Source organism: Eriocheir sinensis, chromosome 15 (genome assembly GCF_024679095.1).
Source record: "Eriocheir sinensis breed Jianghai 21 chromosome 15, ASM2467909v1, whole genome shotgun sequence".
NCBI lineage: Eukaryota > Metazoa > Arthropoda > Malacostraca > Decapoda > Varunidae > Eriocheir > Eriocheir sinensis.
In genome coordinates, this window is record NC_066523.1 from 19,395,591 (window position 1) to 19,410,590 (window position 15,000).

At 46.3% G+C, this 15,000-nt stretch overlaps 1 protein-coding gene across 1 annotated transcript in view; it reads right to left on the reverse strand.

The window, feature by feature from the left end:
- LOC126999015 (uncharacterized) overlaps positions 1-15,000 on the reverse strand; it is a 130,107-nt gene that overhangs the window by 112,337 nt on the left and 2,770 nt on the right. The gene's annotated exons all lie outside the window — the stretch shown is intronic.

Genomic DNA, 15,000 nt, shown 5'->3' on the forward strand with positions numbered 1-15,000 from the left:
GTGTGTGTGTGTGTGTGTGTGTGTGTGTGTGTGTGTGTGTGTGTGTTTGTGTGTGTGTGTGTGTGTGTGTGGTGCAGCTCGCCATCTATGATAACGACCAAGAGATGATAGAATAATCCCGTTAAAACAATGCGCTCTCTCTCTCTCTCTCTCTCTCTCTCTCTCTCTCTCTCTCTCTCTCTCTCTCTCTCTCTCTCTCTCTCTCTTAGTTCCTGTCTCTCTCTCTCTCTCTCTCTCTCTCTCTCTCTCTCTCTCTCTCTCTCTCTCTCTCTCTCTCTCTCTCTCTCTCTCTCTCTCTCTCTCTCTCTCTCTCTCTCTCTCTCTCTCTCTCTCTCTCTGTGTGTGTGTGTGTGCGCGCGCGCGCGTAACCCTCCACATTTATGTCACAAAGAGAATGAGAATTTTGCAACATTATTTTGGGATTTAGCTCCGTTGCACGAAAACATGATGGATGTAAAAAAAACGACCACGAACAACCAAAAAGTAATAACAATAATAGCAATAATAATAATAATAACAATAATAATAATAATAATAATAATAATAATAATAATAATAATAATAATAATAATAATAATGATGATGATAATAATAATAGGCAGGCACAGAATGGCGAGGTAATTCCTTTCGAGATCTGTTTTAGCCCCGCGTGCATTTCTGCTTCCCCGGATAATCAAAGGTTTAATTGTCCATTTTACTGCGGGGATACACACGAGAGAGAGAGAGAGAGAGAGAGAGAGAGAGAGAGAGAGAGAGAGAGAATGAATAAATTATCGAATGTTGAATCGGAAGTATTATTATTATTATTATTATTATTATTATTATTATTATTATTATTATTATTATTATTATTATTATTATTATTATTATTATTATTATTATTATTATTATTATTATTATTATTATTATTACTACTACTACTACTACTACTACCACCACCACCACTACTACTACTACTACTACTACTACTACTACTACTACTATTGTTACTATTGTTACTATTATTACTATTATTATCATTTTTATCACCGTCATTAGTGTCGTTATCAACATTATTAGTAGGGAAATTGTAGCACTCACCGGAAGAGCCATAACAATAAAAAAAGAAAATCCTCGTTAGTCGTGAAATCCTCCATTATCCCTTTATTATGTATTTTATATTTTGAAACAGGTTATATCATGTTTACGTGTACCGGGCCCTTGTACCCCCCAGACCCTCTCTCTCTCTCTCTCTCTCTCTCTCTCTCTCTCTCTCTCTCTCTCTCTCTCTCTCTCTCTCTCTCTCTCTCTCTCTCTCTCTCTCTCTCTCTCTCTCTCTCTCTCTCTCTCTCTCTCTCTCTCTCTCTCTCTCTCTCTCTCTGCTACGGTTTTGTCTTTTCCTTTCTTCTTTTTCATATTGCTCACAAGTTCCAATCTTCTACCTCTTATTCTTCCTCGTCTTTGTTCCTCCAAGTCTCTCTCCGCTGCTCGTCTTCCTCCTCCTCTAATGGATTTCTCTCTTCTTCGTCTCAATCTTCCTTCCTTCTGTCCATAACTTCCTAGGGTCTCTTTCCTCTTTTGCTCTCCCTTCCCTTCCCGTCCCTTACCTATCTCTATCAATGATCTTGCAAGTGTGCGGGGGGAGCGAGAGACGGAGAGACTGAGAGTGAAAAGAAGAAAAATAACAGCAAGGGGAAGGGCAGGGGACAGGACGAATAAAAAATAGTAAAACACCGAAAATAAGAAACAGGAGAGGCTATCTATCCCACCTGGAGGCCGAAAGAACACCTGAAGGGGAGAGAAAATGTCGCTGATTCATAAACATCCCCGTGAGAGCTGAAACCGTGATTGCAGGTGAAAGGGAAGGATGAGGTGCAGGAAGGGGAGAAGGGAGGTGAAAGGAGCTGCAAAGGTGGCGTGGCAGATGGGTGTGGAATAAGAGACGGATAGGTAGAAAGGTGAGGGAAGGATGATGTGCAAAGGTGTGAACAGTTGGTAGGGAAGAAGAAACGGATGGGTAGGAAGGTCTGGGAAGGATGAGGTGCAAGGATGGGGAGGAGGAGAAGAATGGTTAGGTGGGGAATAGGAAAAGTAGAGAGGAGGTGGGAAGAAAAGGGAATTAATGGGTCAAAATGAAGGTAAACAACAGGTGAGGTGGGAGGGAAGAGAAAGAAAGGGACTGAAGGAAAGGGAAGAGAGAGAAAGGGACTGAAAGGAAAGGGAAGAGAGAGAAAGGGACTGAAGGAAAGGGAAGAGAAAGAAAGGGACTGAAAGGAAAGGGAAGAGAGAGAAAGGGACTGAAAGGAAAGGGAAGAGAAAGGAAGGAAAAGGCAGAGAAGAGAAGAAATAGGAATAGAAGGAAAGGGAAGAGAGAGAAAGGGACTGAAGGAAAGGGAAGAGAAAGGAAGGAAAAGGAAGAGAAGAGAAGGAAAAGGAATAGAAGGAAAGGAAGTTAAGGGAAGGTAAAGAAAGAGACGGGAAGGAAAAGGAAGAGAAAGGAAGGAAAAGGCAGATAAGAGAAGGAATAGGAATAGAAGGCAAGGAAGTTAAGGGAAGGGAAAGAAAGGGACTTAAATGAAAGGGAAGAGAAGGGAAGGAAAAGGAAGAGAAGGAAGTTAAGGGAAAGGAAAGGAAAGAAAGAGACGGAAAGGAAACGGAAGAGAAAGGAAGGAAAAGGAGGAAAAGAGAAGGAAAAGGAATAGAAGGGAAGGAAAAGTAATACAAAAATAAGGAAAAATGTAATAGGGGATGAAAATAGAGAGGATGAATAGAAGGATAGACCCAATCGCAGGAGAAGGGAGGAAGAGGAAGGAGGGAAGTAACTGGGGAGGGAGAAATATGTGGCGTTTATAGATAAATCGGTTTTGCAATGTATAGCCGTAACAGCTTTCAATAAATCTAACACGTCAGTTTTTTCTTCTTTCTCTGATTCCCTGTAAGTGTCGCCGCTCTCTCTCTCTCTCTCTCTCTCTCTCTCTCTCTCTCTCTCCTATAAATCACGTCGGCAACCGAAAGGGAACTTTAAATTAGTTGGAGAAGCGAAGAAAGAGAAGGAAAGAAAGAGAAGAGAATGGATTAAAAATGCAAGACGGAGAAAATTGGGAAAACATGGACGAACAACTTGCAGAGAAACAGAGCGGATAATATGAAAGCAAGAAAAAGGTAAATAAAGAAAAAAAAACATCCATTTAAGAGAGGAAAATAAATTAATAACGTCTGATAAAGAAGAAAAAACGAAAAAACTGATAAAAACGATGAAAATCAAGCCAGAGATTTTTTTTTCATATATTCTGATGGATGAAAATAATTACAACTGAGAGAGAGAGAGAGAGAGAGCGCTATCCAGGAAAGGCTACCCAGCATTAGAGGCAAACACACCACACCACAAATAAATAATATGGAGGAGAGACTCGAGTCAGCATGAAAATTTAATAGCAGCAAAGTAATAGTAGTCGAAGAAGGAGGAGGAGGAGGAGGAGGAGGGGGAGGAGGAAGAGGAGGAAGAGGGCCAAGGAAGAGAAACTCGGTGCTGCAGCGTCACTAAAACTTGGGCAGCATGCAAATTCCTTCCCGGGGTAACGAGCAGGAGTTGATGGCGAGCTGTGTCACACCTTCACACCTTATTACCGAGGGAGCAGACGGGAGGAACGGGAAGGGAGACGGGAAGGACCGAGAGGAAGGTAGGAGGAAGGCGAAGGGACGGGTAGGGGGAGTGGAGAGTACCCTACCAAAGAAGCAGAGGAGAGTAAGAAGACTAAAGGCAGACGAGAGAAATGGTTTAGACGACAGGGAGGAGGAAAGTAAGGAGAGGAGGCATCAGGGGACGAGTACTCATTGAAGGAGGAGACGAAAAAGGAGAAGGAATGATGGCACCAGGTCTTGCACAGGAGGAGGCGCCGCTAATGTGAAAGTAAAAAGTAAACGCAATAAATAGGCAGAAAAAGAGAAGAATCGCCGGAATTGAAACGTATAGGAATAGGGATGAATAAAAAGAGGGGAAAAAATACAACGGGAGGTGGGAATAAAATATGAAAAAAGAATATTATGACTACTATGATGATGATGATGATGATAATGATGTGATGGTGAAAATAATAAAAATAATAATAATAATAATAATAATAATAATAATAATAATAATAATAATAATAATAATAATAATAATAGTAGTAACAACAATAAATTTAAACGTCAGAGGAAACGTGTTAACAATATCTTAAATGATCTGTGCAACTTTATATTTATCGAGAATATAAAAGTGAAAACTGGAAGAGGAGAGGAAATAGAAAAGTAATATAACAAAAAATAGTGTGAAGAATGGCAGGGAAGGAAGCAGAAGGGAAAGGAGAAAAGCAGGAAGCAGGAAGGGGCAGGGGGAAGGAAGGATGGGGGAAGAGGAGGGGGCAAGGGGGGTTCTGCTCACCGCGGGCAAAAAGCTTCTCGTCAGCCTAAATGAAATCACGTTACCGAAACAGGAAACCGAGTGGCGTTTTTGCCTCCATCGTCCGTCCTGTTTACATCAGCGCGCGTGACCAGCCGCCGCAAGGGCCAGTAAAAAGCGACCAACGTAAAAACGGGATCTTATCGTGCGTCGGACATGCCGGCCGATCCGTGCCCCCCGCATGAGCGGTGGGGGGGGGAGAGAGGGGGAAGGGAACGTTGCGGGGGGAAGGCATATGCACACCATCAATTAATGCGGACTAATTCATGTCCCTGGACGGAGTGTGCGAACGGTGACGGCGGCTCAAGAAAGTGTTTAACGCCTCGGCCGCAGTGTTTGAATGCGGGGGTGGGGGTGGGGGGGGGGGGGAGGCACAGCATACATACACTGCGGGTCACCGGCGTCTGAACCAATCAATCTAAACTGCACTGTTGGTAGAGACGTATGATTGCACGCCGCCCCTCGCCCACACACAATCCTGTCCTGTCCATGTACACACGTGAATACATACATTTATGTTATGTGTAGTTCCTTAGGCAGTCTGTACATACATATAAATACTCGTGAATAAATGCATACATTAGCATAATGGTTCTAAGCGCTATTCAATTCTGCCCCGTCCACAGACATGAGTGCAGAGCCTCGTACATATTGTGTACATACAATATCAGACGCTGGCAAGTCCTCACAATACTCAGTTGTAAACTCGCTTTACTGCATTATTATCGAGGTAGCCAGCGAGCCTCCGAGGAAGCCCAGCTTTTCCAGACTTGGATACAAACACAATAGATGCTCGCTTGAGAGCACTGTCCGCATCTCTTGCTCCCAGGCCGCAAGCTTTCCGCGGCCCTTTGTGACGGAGATTCCCGTCTATTTGTCTGCGCACTCGTGGGTAAGAGTGACAATATTTCCTTGGTGGGAAACCCTTAAGCTTGGCTCTAGTGCTTTTATTTCATTATTTGTCACCCTGACTGTCCCACAATTTACTCTTATCATGTGTTCCGCTATCGGGGGTGATTTATCTTTTACTTTCGTCTTTCCTATCTTTGATGTCTGCCACGCCGAGGCCGTCTGCTGCCGCCTCACCATTCCCTCGCGAGACACACAACACACGTCCATCCACAAAGCACGGCGCTCAATATCGGGGAAAGTGTGTCGATATTTATGCCTGGCCTTTGACTGATGGCGGGAGGTGACACAAGTCAGATCTCAGCAGCCACAAACGTCACCTAAAAAACGTCTCCCTCGATCAGGCTGCAGAAGATATACCGCCTTTCAGAGATCAGGAACAGCGGCTTTGTCGGGCTGGGGGACATGTCAGAGGAGTGAAAGTTGCAGGCAGGGAGAGGGAGAGAAGCGGTGGGGGTGGACGTGGTAGGTGGAGGTATTATGCTTTGTGGTGGCGAGGAAGAGAGCTGCCTTGTGCGGCGCCCTCAGCTGTGTACTCCCAAGGGGACACTGGTGCTGCGCGGGGTCTCAGGGTTCATCAAAGAGGGTAGATCACATACCCACACTGTGAAAATGATCTCTTACTACTGACAGAGCGAATTAATGAGCAATCACGGGACAAGTAGCAATAATCTCCGGATAATGATAATAAGGCAAACTAATCTCAATGGTGTTGGCAATTATCTGTCAATAATGAGGAAGGAAAGGAAAAATAACGCGACATTGATATCACGAGCACAATGGCTGGATGCTGCAAGGCTGTCGTGAAAGCCGAGAGACAGGAAGCGGAGGATTTCGAGACAATTCCGGAATGATATAATAACAGCCAGTAAGGACTTGGTAGGGGGGAGGAAAAGGGGGGGAGGTAAAAAGAGGGGTGTCGGGTAGGGAAGGGAAGTGAGGGGAACATTCTGTAGGCGCCCGACAAAGCCCATCATCTCAACACTGCAGTTCCGGCCCTTCATTAACCAGAGTCACCTCCCAACCACCACCACCACCACCACTACCACCACCACTTCCACTACTACCCTCATCACCACCAGCACAACTATCACCACCACCACCACCATCATCACTACTTCCTTTTCAGCCTCAACCACGGTCGCCATCATCGCCCTTGTCACCACTACCATTGCCACTACCAGAGTCATCAGCATCACCACGGCTAAGGTTACCAAATACAACCCATCACCTCAGCAACGTCAGAGTCATCACCACAGCAGAGACACCCCTGTAACCTTCTCCTCCACATCACCACCGCCGCCGCTTCCCTTGCAGTCGTCACCACCACCGCCACCACCACCACCACCACCATCAGTATCACCATCACCACCATTACTACCATCATATCCTCTACTGTCATTTCATTTCTACAAGTAATTAAACTAAAGTTCAAGTTGTTGCGCAATAGGATCTGATTCTAATGCCACACATAATACTAATTGACGATAATAATATCAACTAGAACAACAGTAATAATAATAATAATAATAATAATAATAATAATAATAATAATAATAATAATAATAATAATAATAATAATAAAAATAAATAAAAGCAATCATCAAATAATAATAATAATAATAAATACCTTTGACTTAACTATTTTCTTATTAATATTATCTGATTTTTCAACACCAGACAGACAAATGTACAAACAGGTCGATAAAAATGTAGATAGACAGGTATACAGATAGATACACAGACACAGGTATACACAGCAATACATAGCGGCAGACAGTATTCGAACCCCCGTCATTACCAGCGGCATTTATACCTCAACCACCGAGCCATCAGGCCGAGCACTACTGCCGCCACGTCAGCGTTTATCGATCGCCCGCCGCCCGGCTACGCATACACTCACGAGGCTTTGTCCGGCGTCACTGCGTCAGCCGCGGCGGCATCCCTGCGTCAAGCCTGCCTCCTGCCTTCCTGCCTTCCTGCCTGCCTGCCTGCCCGCTTGCCTGCCTACCTCGCTTGACCTTCACAAGCAGCCGTTGCAAAACACACGATCCTTCCATTCCAACCCGCGCCGACGTGCTTGAGAAACACAATTACACTTTTTCACCTTTGACTCGCATCTCCTGCCCCCTTCCTTCTCTTCCCTCCGCCGTCTTCCTCTCCCTCCCTCGCGCCCTCTTCCTCCGCCTCCTCCTGCACCAACCACTTCAAGGTCACGCACTAGCTACCACTTCCTATTCCTCCTGCACTGCCTCCTTCCCCTCAACTCCTCCACGCTCCTCAACTCCGAAATTCCATGGTTGTTCAAAGTGTGGGCCAGGCCAAGCCAAGCCGCAACGCTGCAGTCATTAAAGTCTGACACTGCATAAACATCACCCTGGATTACCTCACTCAACGCTTACCTCACTCACCTCGACTCAACTCCCCCCCTACCCCCCCCCCCGCCTCTTCTCCCTCCCCTCTCTCCCCATGCACTCCCTCACATACATCTCTCTTTTCCCTAATAAGGCTTCACATGATTAATTAAATGCACACAAAAAAGACAACCAAAGAGTCATTCACTTAAACAACACACACACACACACACACACACACACACACACACACACACACACACACACACACACACACACATTTTCAATCACTGTCGGCTGCCAAGGACTGTACTTTCACCATCATGTATTATAAAGTTGTCCACGGCTGAGAAGGCTGAGTACACCTGCGGCCTTTTATTTTCGTACACTCTCTCTCTCTCTCTCTCTCTCTCTCTCTCTCTCTCTCTCTCTCTCTCTCTCTCTCTCTCTCTCTCTCTCTCTCTCTCTCTCTCTCTCTCTCTCTCTCTCTCTCTCTCTCTCTCTCTCTCTCTCTCCTCGACTGTCTCATGATGGCATCCTCACACAGCTCCCGGCGAGTAAACAGCACCAGACGGTCAAACAAACAAACAAACAAACATGAAGACACAGCGATAATCATTTACAAGCAAACAAGGCACAAACAGAAACATCGGAGTGCACAAAACAGGAATGCATCATCATCATCATCATCAGCATCAGCAGTAGGTTTCTGTATACATGCATTTATACCATCAAAGGAGTGTGTGCGCTCTCTCTCTCTCTCTCTCTCTCTCTCTCTCTCTCTCTCTCTCTCTCTCTCTCTCTCTCTCTCTCTCTCTCTCTCTCTCTCTCTCTCTCTCTCTCTCTCTCTCTCTCTCTCTCTCTCTCTCTCTCTCTCTCTCTCTCTCTCTCTCTCTCTCTCTCTCTCTCTCTCATCATAAATTACTTTACATCATAAATTACTTTACAAATTAAAGCAAATAGGTATTGACGGTCAAGTAAACCAATGGATCGCGAATTGGTTGAGCAACAGACAACAAAGAGTAGTGATTGACGGATTTAACTCAGAGTGGGCGCCTGTCACTAGTGGCGTCCCTCATCATTATTTACATCAACGACGTGGATGTTGGACTCAATAACCGCATTAGTAAATTTGCAGACGACACAAAGATTGGTAACTCGGTTCTCACTGACGAAGACAGGCAAAGCCTCCAAGAGGATTTGCACAAAATTTCAGCTTGGTCGGATAGATGGGAGATGCCCTTTAACGTAAACAAGTGCCAGGTCCTTCAAGTTGGAACGAGGAATAAGAAGTTCGAATACGAAATGCGCGGCGTTAAACTCAAAAGCGTTCAATGCGTCAAAGACTTGGGGGTCAAAATCGCGTCAAACCTCAAATTCTCACAGCAATGCATCGATGCAGCAAATAAAGCGAACAGAATGTTGGGCTTCATTAAAAGAAACTTTGTATTCAAGAATAAAGATTTAATACTCGCTCTACAACAGTTTAGTCAGACCCCACTTGGAATATGCGGTACAGTTTGGTCCCCCACCATGCTAAGGATATTGCTAAATTAGAAGGTGTTCAGCGTCAAATGATCCCTTCCTTGCGCAACAAATCCTACGAAGAAAGGCTTTCTATCCTTAACATGTTCTCTCTTGAGAAACGTCGCCTCCGAGGAAAATTGATCGAATGTTTTAAAATACTTAATGGTTTCACGAATGTAGACAGATCAACATTGTTTATGATCGATGACAGTCTGCGCACGAGGAACAATGGCGTAAAACTCAGATGTGGACAAGTAAATTCAGATTGCAAATTTTTCTTCACCAACGTTGTAGTGCGAGAATGGAATAAGCTTCCACCATCAGTGGTCCAGTGTAACACGATTGACTCCTTCAAAAATAAGCTCGACCGTCACTTCCTTCAACTTAATATCAACTAGAGTAGAAATGCAACGTTTTGGAGTCTTCTGATTAATGTAAAATCACTTAGGTTTAAGGACAGACCACCAAGTCTGGACCATGGGGTCTGTGTGGTCTGATTTTCTATGTAAATCTATGTAAATCTCTCTCTCTCTCTCTCTCTCTCTCTCTCTCTCTCTCTCTCTCTCTCTCTCTCTCTCTCTCTCTCTCTCTCTCTCTCTCTCTCTCTCTCTCTCTCTCTCTCTCTCTCTCTCCTCGCACGATACACTGTGTTTAAGAAAGGCCTAAGTTTCATTGGACTTTGAGTTTACTAGTTAACTGATTCCTCATGCAAGCTTCGTTCCTTTGTCAAGTTCCCACGCAGGCTTCTGGGCACCTCTGCTTAGGCTTCTCCCGTTAGCCCGAAGTTGGTTGCTCGAGCCTATACGTACGCCAACTTGACTCCGCTACAATATGGTGGTGGTAATGAGACGACAGGGGAGTGTTGGCTGTGGAGGAGGAAGTGAGTCTCATGATGGCGGTGGAGGAAATGGTTGTGGTGGGGGTGGCAGTGGTAACGGTGGTTGGGAAGTGGATGTTGATGCTTTTGATGTTTGCGGTTGGTCTTGGTGGTGGTGGTGGTAGTATTTATAGTGACGATGTTGATGATGGTGTTGGTATTGTATGAGTGGATAGAATGGAAATGATGGAAGGAGTTTAGTAAGGGGAGTGACTGAGGTGTTGATTGTGGTGATGCTGTTGGTGGTGCTTAAGGATGATGATGTTGGTAGGGTTTGAGTGGATGGGATTGTGGTGATGGAAGGAGTTTGGAAAGTGTTTGTGTTGATGGTGTTGATGGTGGTGTTCTGTTGGTGGTGATGATGATGATGATGATGTTGCTGTGGATGTTGGTAGGGTTTTAATGGACGTGGATTGTAGACATGGAAGGGTTTTAGAGTGAGTGGTATTTGTGGTGTTGATGGTGGTGGTGCTCGAGGAAGTGGAGGTAGACATGTAATGGAAGGAGTTGCATGGAGGGGGAAGTTGGTAATTATTCCCCTCGTGTCTAAGTCAAGGTCTGAGGAGGCGACGTGTTTCTTGGAGACTGTGTAACTAAGGTCAAGGTTCAGGTTGTCTTTAATGCAAATAGCTTCCGCAGTCACGAGCTCCCTGCCGAAACCTGTGGCTTGGTATGCACTGCGAAGTTACGTCCTTTTCCGGTGGAACTGCGGCTTCTATTTTGCGTTGTATCCTTTTCCCTCACCAACGCAGCGCATCTTTTTGGACACTGCGAAACACGGTGAGGAGGTGTCTCTCATAACGGTAAAAGCTGAAAAACCCGAGGTATTTTGAACACAGGGAAATAAGAACATAAGAACGTAATGAGTCTGCAAGAGGCCGGTTAGCGCTCTGATGTGTTACTACGCAATCGTTTCGTGTGCAACTTCCTCTCTCGTTACTGGTCCAAAGCATACTTATTGAGCGTCGAGAGCGCGAGACAGAGACGCGGCGCCTAACACAGCGGTAAGAGCTAACAAAGCGGAAGTATTCTGAGCACGAGGGAAATAGGAAACACATCCGACACAATGCAGATGGACTAATGCACCGGCGGGCCCATAAACACAGCCCCGCCGCCCCGCCACCCCCGGGCAAGTGTCTCGCCCCGGCCGCCCCGAGTTACGGCCTTTCAATCCTAACTTGTCTGTGGAATGGAAAACTTTTGTTGGGTAACTCCATAACGGGAGGTCCGTCCCCCCTCCCTCCCCCCGTGTCCGGCAGCTGTTCACCCTCCCCGAAAATATTTTAGTACGAGTAAAAAAAAAAAAAAAAAGGACAATTATGTACGGAATTACTTCTTGTTCGACAAATTCCCGAGCACTCGCGGCACAAACAACAGAGAACGCGCGAACTAAATGACCCACGGAACAGGGAACGGCACGGAGGGAGGGAGGAAGGGAGGGGAGGCGGGGAAGAGATGGGGAGACGGAAGGCTGGATTTAAAAAAAAAAACTATAAAAGTACAAATAAAAAAATCACTCCACCGTTAATTATAGCATGTCTGTGAAGCGTCTATTGCCCGACTCAGGAGTGATGCGTCTGTGTGGGTCTGTGTGGGTCTGAAGAACTGCCTGGTTGGGCCTAACTGTTGGGGATGCTGGGCAGGGTTTGATAACGTGTAGGCGCTGACGACAAGGTGGTGATGGTGGAGGTGGTGGCGGTAAATAAAGTGTGGGTGAAAATAACAGAGTATGGTCAGTAGTGGAGTTGAGGTGGTGGTGTGGTGGAGGTGGTGGTAAATGGGAAGACGGAGGTGGAGGTGAAGGCTTAGAGACGGGGATAATAGGCCGACAATAACAGTAAAAGTAATAACGATGATTTAGTATGTGTTAATCAAGAGAAATGAACTGTGTGTGTGTGTGTGTGTGTGTGTGTGTGTGTGTGTGTGTGTGTGTGTGTGTGTGTGTGATATATGGGTAGGCATTAATGAGGGGACAAGAAGGAAAAGAACGAGGCGAGGGAGGTGGTGTTGGGCCATTACGGCGGGGCTCGAGCGGGGGGTCACTCCAGATTATCTCAACACATTACACTCACCCGAGCCCCCGTAGTGAGGAAAAATAACGTGTTTCTCTCTCTCTCTCTCTCTCTCTCTCTCTCTCTCTCTCTCTCTCTCTCTCTCTCTCTCTCTCTCTCTCTCTCTCTCTCTCTCTCTCTCTCTCTCTCTCTCTCTCTCTCTCTCTCTCTCTCTCTCTCTCTCTCTCTCTCTCTCTCTCTCTCTCAGTTCCGTTATCTGGTTTCATCTGTTGAGCGACATTCTTATCTCGTTTTCCTTTTCCTTGAAGCATAATTTTCATCTTTCTTCCCTGTCTTTCCTTTTCTTCCTCATTCAGCGCCACCACTACGTCTCATCCTCCTGCGCCACCACCAAGTCATTTTTCCCTCATTCTGCCTCTCTCTCCCTCTCCTTCCTTCCTCCCTCACACTACATTCCTCTCTCTCTTTCTCCGTCCACCTCCTACTCTCGTCCTTTTTTAGTCTCCCTCCCCGTCCCCTCGCGCTGCAGCAAAGCCTCCTGTAATGACGTGGCGGCCGGTATCAGAGGCAGCAGCGAGGCGGGGGACTAATGAGAGCGTGAGGCGCTGCCCTCGCCATCTTCCGGACTCCAGTCAAGGCCAAAAAAAAAAAAAAAAAAAAAAAATGTAAAATGAAGGTGTGTGTGTGTGTGAGTGTGTCTTGCTGCCCAAATATTCAATTCAGTGCTTTCGTTATTGCTGAGTCTATTTGGCGACGGTTTTTCACGGCATCTTTTCAGTCTTTTTTTTGTGTGTGTGTGTTTAGTGTGGTGTAATATGTGTGTGCTTACTGCGGTGAAATATTTGACCGTGACGAAGTTTGGAAAAAGTGCGGTGCCGCCGAGGCTGAATTGGAGTGTTTCATATTACGTTTTCCAAAGTTTGCTCCGCCACCCCTGAATATAGATTTACCTTGTTACTGGTGTCTACAGGGCTAATGGTTGGTTCTGAGGCATCCTGAAGGTGGCGTGTGGGGGGGTATCTGAGGAGGGAGGGCAGGTAGGGGTGACACGAAGGAGATGACGGTTTCGGCGTGGGGCGGGAGTGAAGGTGAGGTAGTGAGTGTTTTGCTCTAATGAAAGGTGTCTTTTTTTAGTTTAAATGGTCACTTCTACAATGTTATCATGTGTTATACGGAGGCAAGTTCGAGATTCATAACTTAAAAATGGATTTATTCTCTACCAACCAATGAAAAATGTTTCATCTCTCAAATCTATGTTATGTTTTTTTTCTTTCACTTTCAGTTCCCTTTCAACACCTTAATTCTGTTTTCTTTCACATTTCATTTTATTCTTTTCCTTTGTCCTTTCTGTTCCTCTCTCCGCTGCAGCGTCGCCTCTCCTGTCCTTCCTTTGCTAGACAGCCGCGGTACTTCTTCCTTTCCCTCCGCCTCTCCCGGCTCACTTTTCTCTCCTCCCCAACACCCGATCCTCCCTATCCCATTTCTAACCTTATAGCTCACCTACTTCGTTCTATTTCTTGCATCCCTTGGCTCCCCCCCTTCTCTCTCGCCTCCTCCATCACTCTATGCCCTCTTTCCTCTGTTGTAACTCTTGCTCTTTTCTATTTCCCTTTCCCCTTTTCCGGAGCGTGAGGCTGGCGGAGCGGTCTGTTAGCGGCTTACCTCCGTCTCGGCCCCCTCCTGGCCATGCGCATTTCGGCAGAATTGCGGACTTTCCCATTGCTCGGTTCAGGGCGCCGACACGCAGCTGGAATACCAAGCAGTCTCACCGCTGTCAATAACCCCCTCTCCTTCTCCACTCCTTCTGACTCCTTCTCTCCCTCCTCCTACTTCTCCGCTTTTCAGCCCTTCTCCTACCTTCAGCAGGGCCTCCGTCGATATTTTTCGTGTAACTTTCGAATCGTTCCACCAATCCATCTTCATCAGGCAGCTTTCCCTCGCCTCAGGGCAAGGGACGCTTCATCCCTTCCCCGCCGATCTCAAAAGGCCTTGCGAAACACGGATCGAAAACACCAGCAACGCCGCCACAACACCTCCGCAGCGGCGAAAAATAAAGGAAAAGGGAGAAACAGGAGGAGGAGAAGGAGAAGAACGAACACGGTAAAGAAAGAGATTGGAAAAGTAGAAGTAGAAGGAAACGGAGGCGCAGGAAACCTTGGGCAACGTGTTTCCACCTTCGCATGCCTCCCCCTGCGAAGAAATATTGGGTATTGGGCTTCCGTATTGACAAAAGCATTAAGCCTCGGTAATACAAGGAGGGAGCAAGTGCGGGATCTTCAAGCACACTGCCGTCCATCAGAGGCGCTCCGGCGTTGGCCCAAGTATGCAGTAGAGCGAGTAATATCGGGAATGGGCTAAACCAATGGGCGTTTTACTATGATTGACCGTAAAACCAGACGCCAGGATTAGGCTGATGAAACCACAGGGAAGGGAATCGCACTAGATGAGCACGGATTGCGGGGATATTGCTCACGGCGCCCCGGTAGCCGTGGTCTGGCTCGCTGTCTGCCGCCGGCGAATATTTGCTACCAATGGGATGCACGTTCCATGTTTTTGTTTTACATGTGATACGGGAAATTTATGTCGGTAGTGTTGTCCTTGAGTGGGGATGTTTTATTTTTTATGTTTTTTTAGCTTTTTCTTTGTCCCCCTGTCGGCAGCATCACCACCATTTTCAGCCTCAGACCATTATTGCCACCACCATACGTACCGCTACCTTGACATAACCACCACCATTGGTACTCCGCTCCGCCACCAACCACTACGCAAACAGTGGCCACGACGTCAGTCTCGGCTGTTATTACATCAAACATCATAAAAGTACAGCAAACAAGCCGGCCGGTCCCTCCGTCACCAAGAAGCTGTAGTGACCAGACGCGACAGCCACCTGGCAACACATGG